General features: G+C 45.7%; 1 protein-coding gene across 1 annotated transcript in view; it reads left to right on the forward strand.

Annotated features, from left to right (window-relative positions):
• LOC109861491 (DNA ligase 3) overlaps positions 1–11,828 on the forward strand; it is a gene marked incomplete at its 5' end in the record, with an annotated part of 33,798 nt that overhangs the window by 19,049 nt on the left and 2,921 nt on the right. The gene's annotated exons all lie outside the window — the stretch shown is intronic.

The raw sequence follows: 11,828 nt of genomic DNA on the forward strand, positions 1-11,828 counted from the left end.
AGCGACGACAAAGCCGCTCCCAAAGTTCGTCCAGGCAATCTGCGATGTAGCCGAAGAGGTCGTCAATGCCCATCACAACAAGGGAGCAATCGGCCACTCCCAGACCCTCTTGTAGAGCCGACTCTAGGCTCTTGTCGGCCTTCCTCTTCTCTTGTTTCTTCTCAGCTACGGCGGTAGCAGATTGTTCAAAGGGGCCCGCCGTCAACCCCTCTTTCTGCCCTTCACTGGATAACGACGCGGGGGGAGCAGGGACAGTACTCCCACCGTGCCGGCCCCTGAGTGTCCGATCACTCTGGGGCGGTAAGTCCTTCTTCGTTTTGCTGTCCATCATATATTTTTTTCTACTTATTTGGTTTAACATCGGTGTTTTCCTTCATCTAGATCAGTTGGTAAACAAAACCTAACGAGCCCGATCTGCCCGGGGGTTGAAGTGCTTTTAAGGCGGCACTCACTCGCCTTTGACGTGGATACTTCATCAGGTTTAATGGAGCACTTTATAGGCCGCTCCCTTCCCACAGGAGCGACCACCCCACCCTCAGTATCCACCGCTGTTTGTCCGCGACTGCTTATTCTTCCTGAAAGGGTTATTCGCAGCTAACCTCAGTACTTGAGGCCGTTCCCCTATCCGCAACCTGGAGACGCGCTCGGTGGCAGTCAGCTCTGCCCTTGGAAGGCCGGGGCTGTCCCCCCGACCCCCAAACCGAGAGCCTAACCTAACCTAACCTAACCTAACCTAACCCTAACCATCTAGGATGTCCCATAACATGCCGGGACAGTAAGGCCAGACCACCATAGAGAGTGCCGTGACCAAAGCAGTGCTACACAGGCAGTCCCGGTCACGGTACCAGTACTTCGTAGAAGTTAAAAAAAAAAAAAGGTTAAGTTAAATTATTTGGTTTATCCGCAACAAAAAGTTTATTCTAGTAAGTCAGAATACATAATTGATTGTTTATTTTTTTTGGAATTATTATTAAACATTGAGTTGATGTATTTTATTAATAAGATGTTACTATATTAAACTTTGAAGGTTGTATGTAATATATTATAAATGTATTGTATTGTATATTATAACTTTTTTTCCAATAAAATAAGACTCAAACTTTTAGATGAGACTATCGTTCAAGTACTACCTTAAAAAGAGTTATATGTTGAAGATATACTTTTAACAATTAATAATAATGAGTTTTAGGTTCTTTTAGTTACAACATAGACGAAATTTTGAATAGAGTTATAGAAACTTTGCGTTGAATGTTTGTTGCGTAATAAATAAATAAATAAATACATGTATATACACACACACACACACACACACACACACACACACACACATATATATATATATATATATATATATATATACACGGTGGGCCATTTTAATCTCAACAGCCATATATCTCGATTTTTATGCATGCTCTGGAAAAATGGTTCAGACAAAAGTTGGTCGGAATAATAGGGGCCAACTATCTGTGCAATCAGATTTGACCTTGACAATAAATGTCAAGGTCATTTCAAGGTCAAAACCTTTTTTTCTTATGGGAACCCATATTTTTAAAATCGGATTCGAAAAGAGCGGAAAATTTTACGTCCAGATACGTATCTAAGTTCAACATTAACGTGACCTTCATAGGTCAAATAAATCCCTAAAAACCAATCCTGCTAAACCACAAGTAGGCTAACCCAATAGTTGGGTTAATCTAAAGACGAGCAGGCAATCCTACAACCACGTGATCGCTGTAATTTTACCCTTGCAGAACCTTACTTTTAGCACTACCCACAGAAATAACGACGTGAACGTAGTAAGGACTGTTTTCTTTGGGGTGCCTCGTGAGAGGCAAGGAGACTCACGTTAACCAAGCACCCCAAAGGAAACAGTCCTTACTACGTCCACATCGTTGTTTCTGGGTAGTGCTAAAAGTAAGGTTCCGCAAGGGTAAAATTACAGCGATCACGTGGTTGTAGGGTTGCCTGCTCGTCTTTTTTTTTTTTTTTGTTATTGAGGGGAAATGCATTACGCATACCCGGGCTTTTCGGGGGAAGAAACCCGGGGTATGTGAGACTCCCTTCCAAGAGAAGGTATACCCACTAAAACCCCCCGGTAGTCACCACGCACTATGGGGGGAGAGAGTGGCTACCCGAGGGCACTTACTTCTTCTCTCTCCCCCTTCCGTGCCCAAACAGCAGCAGACTGCTGTTTACGCCTTAGCTGGAGGGGTGAGGAATCGGGATCACTCCAATTCTCACCCCACTTTCTATGCAGACTGCGTGCAATGGTCGAGAATGGCCCCCGCCATTCCTTCCCTGCAGCCTGCCTATTCCCAAGATGTCCACCTCCCCCCCGCTACCCCCTCCCCGATCAGCCCCGCCCCAAAGAGGAGTGAGGGAACCAGCCAAGGAAGGACGGAGAAGAAAAGGACCCCCCGAGAATAACCTTACCATGTTTACGGGGGCTGGCCTTGTCGCACCCTTTCCGCTCTTTCTTTGGCAGACATTACTGCCTCGCAAAAACCGAGGAATGCCCGCCAGCACTCTTTGTCCCTTGTCATCTCCTCTACAACGGATGCAAGGGACTGCCTGCTCGTCTTTAGATTAACCCAACTATTGGGTTAGCCTACTTGTGGTTTAGCAGGATTGGTTTTTAGGGATTTATTTGACCTATGAAGGTCACGTTAATGTTGAACTTAGATACGTATCTGGACGTAAAATTTTCCGCTCTTTTCGAATCCGATTTTAAAAATATGGGTTTCCATAAGAAAAAACCGTTTTGACCTTGAAATGATCTTGACATTTATTGCAAGGTCAAATCTGATTGCACAGATAGTTGGCCCCTATTATTCCGAGCAACTTTTGTCTGAACTATTTTTCTAGAGCATGCATAAAAATCGAGATATATGGCTGTTGAGATTAAAATGGCCCACCGTGTATACATACATACATACATACATACATACATACATACCTATACAGGGTGTCCCGCAACTACCGGATTTCCTTTTACCAGTAGATTCTCGAGATCATTCTAAGACAAAAATCCTAATATCAAAATGTCGAGGATATAATATTTTTTAAGTCAGAAGCATTCAAAAGGTAACGAATGAGATCGCCTAAAATTCGCGCGTATTGTACATAAAAATAATAACATTTTGACGAAGATATTTAAAAAAAAGAGCAGTCTTATTATTTACTAACATAAACAAATTATTAATATTATAATAGATAACAAAATGACAAAATATTGACATTAAGTAAATTAATTATCAACACGTTTTAATTAAAAACATACAATCTTCATACATTAAATAATAATTATAATAATTGTTCAAAATGTCTACCATTTATTTGTATACATAGTCTTGCTCGATGCAACAAACTCTGTCCGTCATTGTAAATCATTTGTGGAGTTATGCTTCCAATTGCTTCTATTATACGTTCGTTCAGTTCTTGCCGATTTTGAGGCGGTTGCCGATAAACAATTTTTTAAATGCCTCCAAAGGAAAAAATCTAACGGAGTTAAATCCGGAGATCTCGCTGGCCAGAAGTATGGTCCACAGCGTCCTATCCATCTGTTTGGATACGTTGCATTCAAGAAACGGCGAACACGTCTAGACGAATGTGTAGATGCGCCATCATGTTGAAAAAAGTCTCCTTCGGATATTTAAAGGAGTGTAAAATACAATATTACAAAGTATCTTACTACTCAGATAGCACACTAATGTTTTAAAAGCATATTAAAAATATAGGTATTGGACGTTTTGTACATATTTAAAATGTTCAGATTAGGTCCTTAAACATTTTTAGGATATTCTAAAGACGTTCAGTGTTACCTTCCTGGATGTTTTAAAATTGTCTATTTTAAGTACATAACGGACCACAAATGAACCTATTTTAAACGTTTATTTCATTGAATAATATAGAGATTTATATTTTAAAAATAACAAAAGACAAAACCTATTTCTTTCTTAATATAATTTTTTATATATTTAGGAATCTCTATTTTAAAAATAACAAATCAATTTTATTAATAAAATAAATATATTAATTAATTATAATATTTTGTTTAATGATAACACTCTTATCAATATGAGCGGTCGTGCTTCTGGATGCACCCAGATTTCACTTTTAATTACTTTGGTGAAGCAGTAGAGCATGATAATCTTGCAATGCGGGTTCGAGTCCTGTTGTGATTTCTGTTATTTTTTATTTTTTTATTTCAATTTGCCAATATTTTACATTAATTTTTGATTTTTATATAATTTTTTATTTACAATAAAACAATGTTAAAAAATTAGTAATTATGTCGCTTTTATTTAATTTTTATTATAATTGTAATAACTTTACAATATAAACAACTTAAAAATTATTGTAAAATAATAATAAAATTTAAAAAAAGAAAAAATAAGAGTCACGAGGACTCNAAGAATCAGTAAAATCATTGCCTGTATGCTCAACCACTGCGCCATCTCAAAGTAATTGAGATTTAGTTCTACAAAAGAATATTGCGTTGCATGTCAAAATAAAACAGCTATAATATGGACATTTTTAAAACATCTAAATGTAAATATACTTAGTACGTCCAATAATGTACATTTTTAAAACATACATATAATGTTCATGGACGTTTGGACTAAATAAGACCCAAATTTGGACGTCTAATGGATGTTGTGTGCTGTCTGGGTAATGTATTATCTAAATATGTAACTTCTTTTCATTTTCTGTAATTCGAACATTAAATTTGCAATCAATATACTTCTTGTTAGAAATTTTGTATAATATTGTATTTTTTATTTATCATAAAAAAAAGTATTTTTATGTTTGTGTCGTGTGTAAGTACGAAGGGGCTTTGCCCTCCTGCAGAGAAAAAGCTCCTCCTGCATTTCCCACAAATAATCGTGAAAAACACTTTTTTACACGTTTTTTCAAGATGTCAGCTTGAATATGTCCGACCGACAAAAACTTCTTTCACATTCGTTTTCAGCGACTAAAAATACATAAAGATATCAAGTTTCACAAAGATCGAAGCGGGAATAGCTCATGTGCAACTTTATCAAATTCAGAAACTTTAAATTGTCAATCTTCTAAACTAAAATTGTCTCTTGCAAAATTTTGGTAGGAAATTACTCAGTATGACTTCCTCTACAACTTATCTAAAGCGCAACAAAAATGAGCGGAAAATCGATGAGATGTGACATAAAATGCATATTTACCTCTAAGTATTCGCTCGCTTTTATCTTGAGTATCTGCGGCTCAAAAAGTCGTGGCGGCGGGGGCACTGAGGGTAGGGTGGATTAGGGCACCCGTGGAGGCCCTGGAGCAGCGGCCTCTACAGTGCCATAAGTGCCTTCGGCGCGGGCACGTACTATCAGCGTGCCCGTATACAGCGCCAGAAGAAGATAGGCGCAGCCGCTGCTTCAACTGCGGCGACCACGGACACAGGGTGTCGACATGTACGTCGGCACCCAAGTGTCCTTTGTGCGCGAACCTTGGGCGTCCCGCAAACCACCGCCTGGGGGGCAGAGCGTGTGCCCCAGCTCCCAGTAAAGGCAAAGGGATACGGGCGCCCAGGGCTACAAACCTCCCGAGTGGCACACAGGCCACTCTGGAGGGAGGGACCCCCTCCCCGCTGGCACTCCATCGACTCAGGGGGAAACTACGCCTGCTGTTGAGCCAAGTCCAGCAGCAGGCAGCAGAGAGGGGATTGCACCCCCCCTCCCCTTCTGCGAGTAGGGCCCTGGAGGAGGATAGCATGGACACCACGTAATGTCCCTGCTCCTCCAGGGTAACCTTAATCACGCCCGCGAGGCTCAGGATCTGATGATTCAAAGCCTCGCGGAGCTAGGGGGAACCCTTGCGGTGGCCGAGTCTTACTCCATCCCTAACCATCCTTCGTGGCTGGGATCGGAGGACGGCTCGGTCGCCTTTTATTTCAGGTGAGGGCCCCGACCAGAGGCCACCATCTTCTCCCCTCTCGAAAGGGGAGAGGGTTATGCGGTAGTAGAGTGGGGGGAGCTGGCAGTCGTGGGATGCTACTTTTCACCCACGAGGCCCTTCCGTGAGTTCGAAGCGTTTCTGGGCGGGCTGGAGCGGATTATCCGTCGGTACCAGACTCGCCCGCTGCTGGTCCTGGGGGACTTCAATGCCTGGTCTGAGACCTGAGGCTCCTCCAGGACCGGGCCGCGAGGAAGGGCTCTCGAGGGTTGCGCGGCGGCTTGCGGCCTCGTAGTTGTCAACGAGGGCACGCAACACACGTGCGTGAGGCGTGACGGGGGCTCTATAGTCGACCTGGCTTTTGCCTCCCTGTCCGCCGTTGCACGTGTGTCCGGGTGGCGAGTCAGGGATGACATGGAGACTCTCTCCGATCATCGTTACATAACGATGAGAGTCTCTGTGCTTCCTGATGTCCCTCGGGGTCGCCGCGGGGTGAGAAGTGCTCCCCTCTCCCAAGGGTGGCTCCTACGACAACTGGACCCGAGTATCCTGTCCGCCGCTGTTCAGGTCGCGGCTTGGCCACGTCTGTCGGCCGAGCCGCGTGACCTCCGGGCGGAGCTAAGGTGTTTCCGCGAGACTGTCACAACGATTTGTGACGCGGCCATGCCGCGGTCTCGCGGACCACCGAACCGGGGGTCGGTGTATTGGTGGTCGAAGGAAATTGCCGCCCTTAGGGCTGCATCTGTCCGCACTCGCCACCGATACACCCATGCCCGTCGCCGTCTTCCGGGCGACGACGAGGCAACCCGAGCAGCGGAGGCGGCTTATGAGGACTATCGCGTAGCACGCAAGGCCCTCAGAACCGCCATTAGGAAGGCGAAGTCCAACGCGTGGGATAAACTCCTCCAGACGATTGACGGGGATCCATGGGGCCGTCCTTACCGCTTGGTAATAGACAAGTTACGCCCCTGGACTCCGCCGGTCACAGAGTGTCTGGACCCCCGGCTCTTGGAGAGGGTCGTGTCGACCCTCTTCCCTGAGGGGAGGGGTGCTTGGCCCTCCCAGGAGCCGGGGTTGGATCACCCAGCTGGGTGGTCCGACAACCTGGAGGTCACCGAGGAGGAGTTCCGCCGGGCCGTCCGTCGGATGACGCGCAAGAACACCGCGCCAGGTCCCGACGGCGTGCCCGGTAAAGTATTGGGCGTCGCCTTCGGACAGGATAGTCCCTTGGGAGAGCGCCTCAGGCACATCTTCACCCAGTGCCTGAGGACGGGCTGGTTCTCCCCGGAGTGGAAGAGGGCCAACCTGGTCTTGCTCCGGAAAGGTGGGAGGCCCGCGGACTCGCCGTCCGCGTACCGGCCGATATGTCTGCTCGACGAGGCGGGGAAGCTCCTTGAGCGCATTGTTGCTCAACGCCTCGTCGGGCACCTGTCGCGAGAGGGTCCCGACCTGGCCGATTGCCAGTACGGTTTCTGTGGGGGACGATCCACGGTGGACGCCGTGCTCCACCTAAAGTCCCTCACGGAGGCATCGGTCAGACAGGGGAAGGGAGTGATAGCTGTGTTGTTGGATATTTCCAATGCTTTCAACTCCCTCCCCTGGGACAGTATAGGGCGGGCCTTAGAACGTCACCGGGTCCCGCCCTATCTGAGTAAGCTCCTCGGAGACTACTTTTGCGGCAGGAGCATACGGTATAAAGGCCGGTACGGATCACCGCTTCAGAGGGAGATGTACCGCGGGGTCCCACAGGGATCAGTGCTTGGCCCATTGTTGTGGGACCTCGGGTACGACGCGGTGATCCGGGCTGCACTTCTGAGAGGCCTATCAGTCATCTGCTATGCAGATGACACCTTGATAGTCGCCTCTGGGGAGGATTGGAGTGAGACCAGGCGTTTGGCCGAGACAGGTACGACCTGCGTTGTCGATTGCATCGAGAGGCTGGGGCTCAAGGTTGCCGTCCACAAGACAGAAGCAATGTGGTTCTGGGACCATCACTGTGGACGGCCCCGCAACCTCAGTCTCTCCGTAGAAGAGGCACGGATTGAGGTAGGTAGGTCCATTAAGTACCTCGGACTCTACCTCGATCCGAAGTGGCGCTTCGACGTGCACTTTGCACGTTTGGCCCCTAGGGTTCGGAGAGTAGCGAATGCGCTCGCGCGTATTCAGCCGAACCTCGGGGGCCCGAGGTATAAGGTCCGTCGTTTATACGCTAACGTCGTCCTCGGTGGCCCTCTACGGGGCACCGCTGTGGGCGGGAGCCGCTGCGAGGGCGGGGGCGCGGAGCCCGTTTAGTCAGCTCCGCGCCTCACAGAGCGTAGCAGTTCTCCGCGTGATCAGCGGCTTCCGGACGGTGGCGTATGAAACGGCAGGCGTACTGGCGGGGATGCCTCCCCTAGCCCTCCTGGCTGACGTGTACTCGGCGAGGTATTCTCGCCGAGTCGAGCTTCAGGGGGAGGGTCTCGCAGATGACGATCTGCGGGAGGCCCTCGCCGAGTCGGAGCGCCAAGCCCGGCGACAACTGCTCCTGAAGTGGGAGCAGCTCTTGGCTGACCCTGGAGCGGACAGCCAGGAGGTCGTCCGGGTCGTCCGGCCCCACTTGGAGACGTGGCTGGACAACGGAGTCGGACGCCTCTCCTACCGCGTGACACAGGTGCTCACCGGGCACGGGTGCTTCGGTGAGTACCTGTGTCGCATAGGAAGTGAATCGACAACGCAGTGTCACGAGTGTGGGGCGGCTAGTGACTCGGCGGATCATACCGTGGAAGAGTGTCCACGGTGGGATCAGGAACGCCGAGAACTGGCCGCCAAGATCGAGGAAGACCTCTCCCTGGAGGGCCTTCTGAAGGCGCTGTGCTCCAGGGAGAGGGAAGAGTGGGAGGCCGTAGTCTCCTTTTGCTCCACTGTAATGGAGAAGGAGGCTGCGGAGAGAGAGCGGGAGATGCTCCCTGTGGCTCTCGGGAGACTCCGGGGGCGTGCGCGAGCGGGTAGAAGGCCGCCCGCTTCCCGCGCCCGCCCTCGGAGACGAAGCAACGCGTGACGATAGTCACCCTCCTTCCCTCTCTCCCTCGTGGGGGGGAGAAGGAGAGTGGCTCGGGAGGTGGCGGGTGTTGGGAGGAGCCGGCTCCTCTCGTTAGCCCGTCACCTCCCTCACCACACGGATGCGCCGGTGGCAGCGGCGCGGTGGAGGGAGATGCGGCGGCCGTTAGTCCCGGGGTGGTACCGTCCACCCCGGGAGGTGGTTAAGCCGCCGCAGGGCCGTGACGAGTCGGAGTGGGGGCTCCGGCTTGTTCTGCATGCGGCCCGAGAAGGGGCGGCACTGCAGAGTGTGTCCTGCAGTGCCGCCGAGTAGCGTGTAAGTCCCGCCTTTATGGCGGGGGGGAGGGGAACTCACGAAGTTCTCCTCCCACAGACTCTGTGAGTCCCAGAAAGGAATCCGCGAGAATATCGAAAAGACGATCCCGGATCCCTCCCTGTCATGGACCGAGAGGACACACCGCTGGGGTTTTAGTGGGTATACTTCTTCCCACTTGCGGGTAGAGAGAGGGATTCCCACATAACCCCCACCCCTTCCCCCAGGGGTGGGGGTATCCATAAAGAATTTCCCCAGCGTAACAAAAAAAAAAAAAAAGGTCATATCGTACCACAGCCCCGCACCTATCAAAACTTTAATTTATCAAATAATATTTACAATGTTAAAGACAAATAAACTATATCAATAAAAACTTTATACTGTGTTTTACTATAAAAACTAACAAAAATACAAAATCTTTATTTTCTTTACATCTTAAAAAAACTTAAGAGCCTTATATTTTTGCCATGTATGTATCTCATAAGAGTGGAAAGATATGATCATGTATCGATAGGATATACAATGCATACAAAAATCCTAAACTACAATACTTTCTTCTAATAACACCTTCTAGTATTTACTTATGCAAAACACATTAAACATTATGCATTAACATTATGTATTATTAATAAATAATATACAAGAGTGATAACACTGCGTGAGTAGAATGTTGAGGTTAGCTCGTGATAAATAGGATAAAAGTGCTCGGGATGAAAATGTAGTCAGTAGTACATACATGACCGCGTGTACAGACGCAAGCTCTGTATTACGGAACACATATCCTACACGTTAAAACTGCCGTATATTTCAAATTGGTGAGATATAAGACAGCTATCTAAATAAAGAATACAAAACTTACGTAATTTGCTTGTAATTTGCTATATACTCCATCTTTTACTACTCTTCTACATTTATATATCGCACAATGACTGCTAAATTTTTTATAAACTTGTAATAATCATTTTACGTAAAATATAGTTGCGCTACTTATCATGCTGACGCTTATCAACTAAACTTACGATGGGTTTGTTAATATAAAATTATTATTGAACAAAAAAGTTAAAATTATAACACTATTGGGATATAGTTCCGAATGACCCCTGCTCCCGATCAATCTGAAATTTTGCACAAAAAAAAATAGTGTTCGATGGGACAAACAAAACGCGCGTAATCCCCGAATTTTAACGTAGCAGGTGATGGGTGTAGACAGTGCTTTGCACGAAAAGTTCTACTCTCTATTGTGTGAAGCTTTGGAAAATTAGATCTATGACTACGTTTACACATACTGGTAAAACCGTTTTAATAAAAACCGTTTTAGATGTCTTTAGTACAAAACCGGACTTAGATGTCCTGTAAAAAAAAGAGCCTTCTACAATAAGATATTAATACTAAATCAGAAGTCAAAAGCAAGAAATTGACTAATCACAATCGATTATTCTTCTGTGATTTGATTGTGATTGGTCAATTTCTTGCTTCTGACTTCTGATTTATTACTAATATCTAATTATAGAAGACTCTTAAACGTTCCTTGTACTGATGTTATTAAAACTGTTTTAGTAAAAAACCAGACTTAGGTGTCCTGTAAACGGACATCTAAGTCCGGTTTTGTACTAAAACGGTTTTTATTAAAACGGTTTTGCCAGTACGTGTACACGTAGTCTATAATTATATCGTACCACAAATTTAATTTCCACGTAAAGCGAGATTTAATGCAAATCTATGTGTCTAGTGTTTTTGATAGTGGAGTCTCCCGCAGGGTTTCTATCGGGGAGACGCCACTGTCTTCTTACACTTTGGCTGCGTTCCGATATTCACTGTCAGTACTAAAAATCTATGATATAAATATTTATATTTTTAAAACTCAATTTTTAAAAACCTAAAATTAGGTTAGGTTAGGTTAGGATTAGGTTAAGTGCACGAAGTAAGAGTAAGGAGATCGAACTCCGTGATACAAAAGTTGTCCCAATTTTTACGGTTCATTGGGAGGGAATCCGCTCAAGGGAATAGGTTTTTACGGTTGGACGCCATTTGCAAAACTGTGCATATACACAACTAACACATGTACACGTTTAGTGTATGTAATCTATCTTGTTACATATACTAAACGTGTACATGTGTTAGTTGTGTACATGCCATAGACTTATATAATAAACGGAACATTTATATGACGAAGTTGAAGACAACATTAAAGGACAGAAATAGTGCTGGAGTAGTTGTTTCTCTCTTTTACAATAAGAGCGGTGGGGGACCAATCATCTCACAAGTCTATACTATCACCTTTCACTATAACCAGAAAGAAGCCCATGGAGATAAAGGAGGAAGCGTTGTCGAAAAAAGGTGAAGCCTATGTAGCCATGTTTATATGAGCCACTAGTACTGCCATCTGATAGAACTTTACAATACTTCGATGAAATAATGCCCAGAATGATATTTTAAGAAATCTAAGAAACATATTTACTTAAAAAACTAACAAAAAAAACAAAATTTAATAAATATTAATTATAGATATTATATTATAGATATTTATAACATTTAATAAATATAGGTAAATAAATAA

Source organism: Pseudomyrmex gracilis, unplaced genomic scaffold, assembly GCF_002006095.1.
Source record: "Pseudomyrmex gracilis isolate BER0280 unplaced genomic scaffold, ASM200609v1 scaffold_787, whole genome shotgun sequence".
NCBI lineage: Eukaryota > Metazoa > Arthropoda > Insecta > Hymenoptera > Formicidae > Pseudomyrmex > Pseudomyrmex gracilis.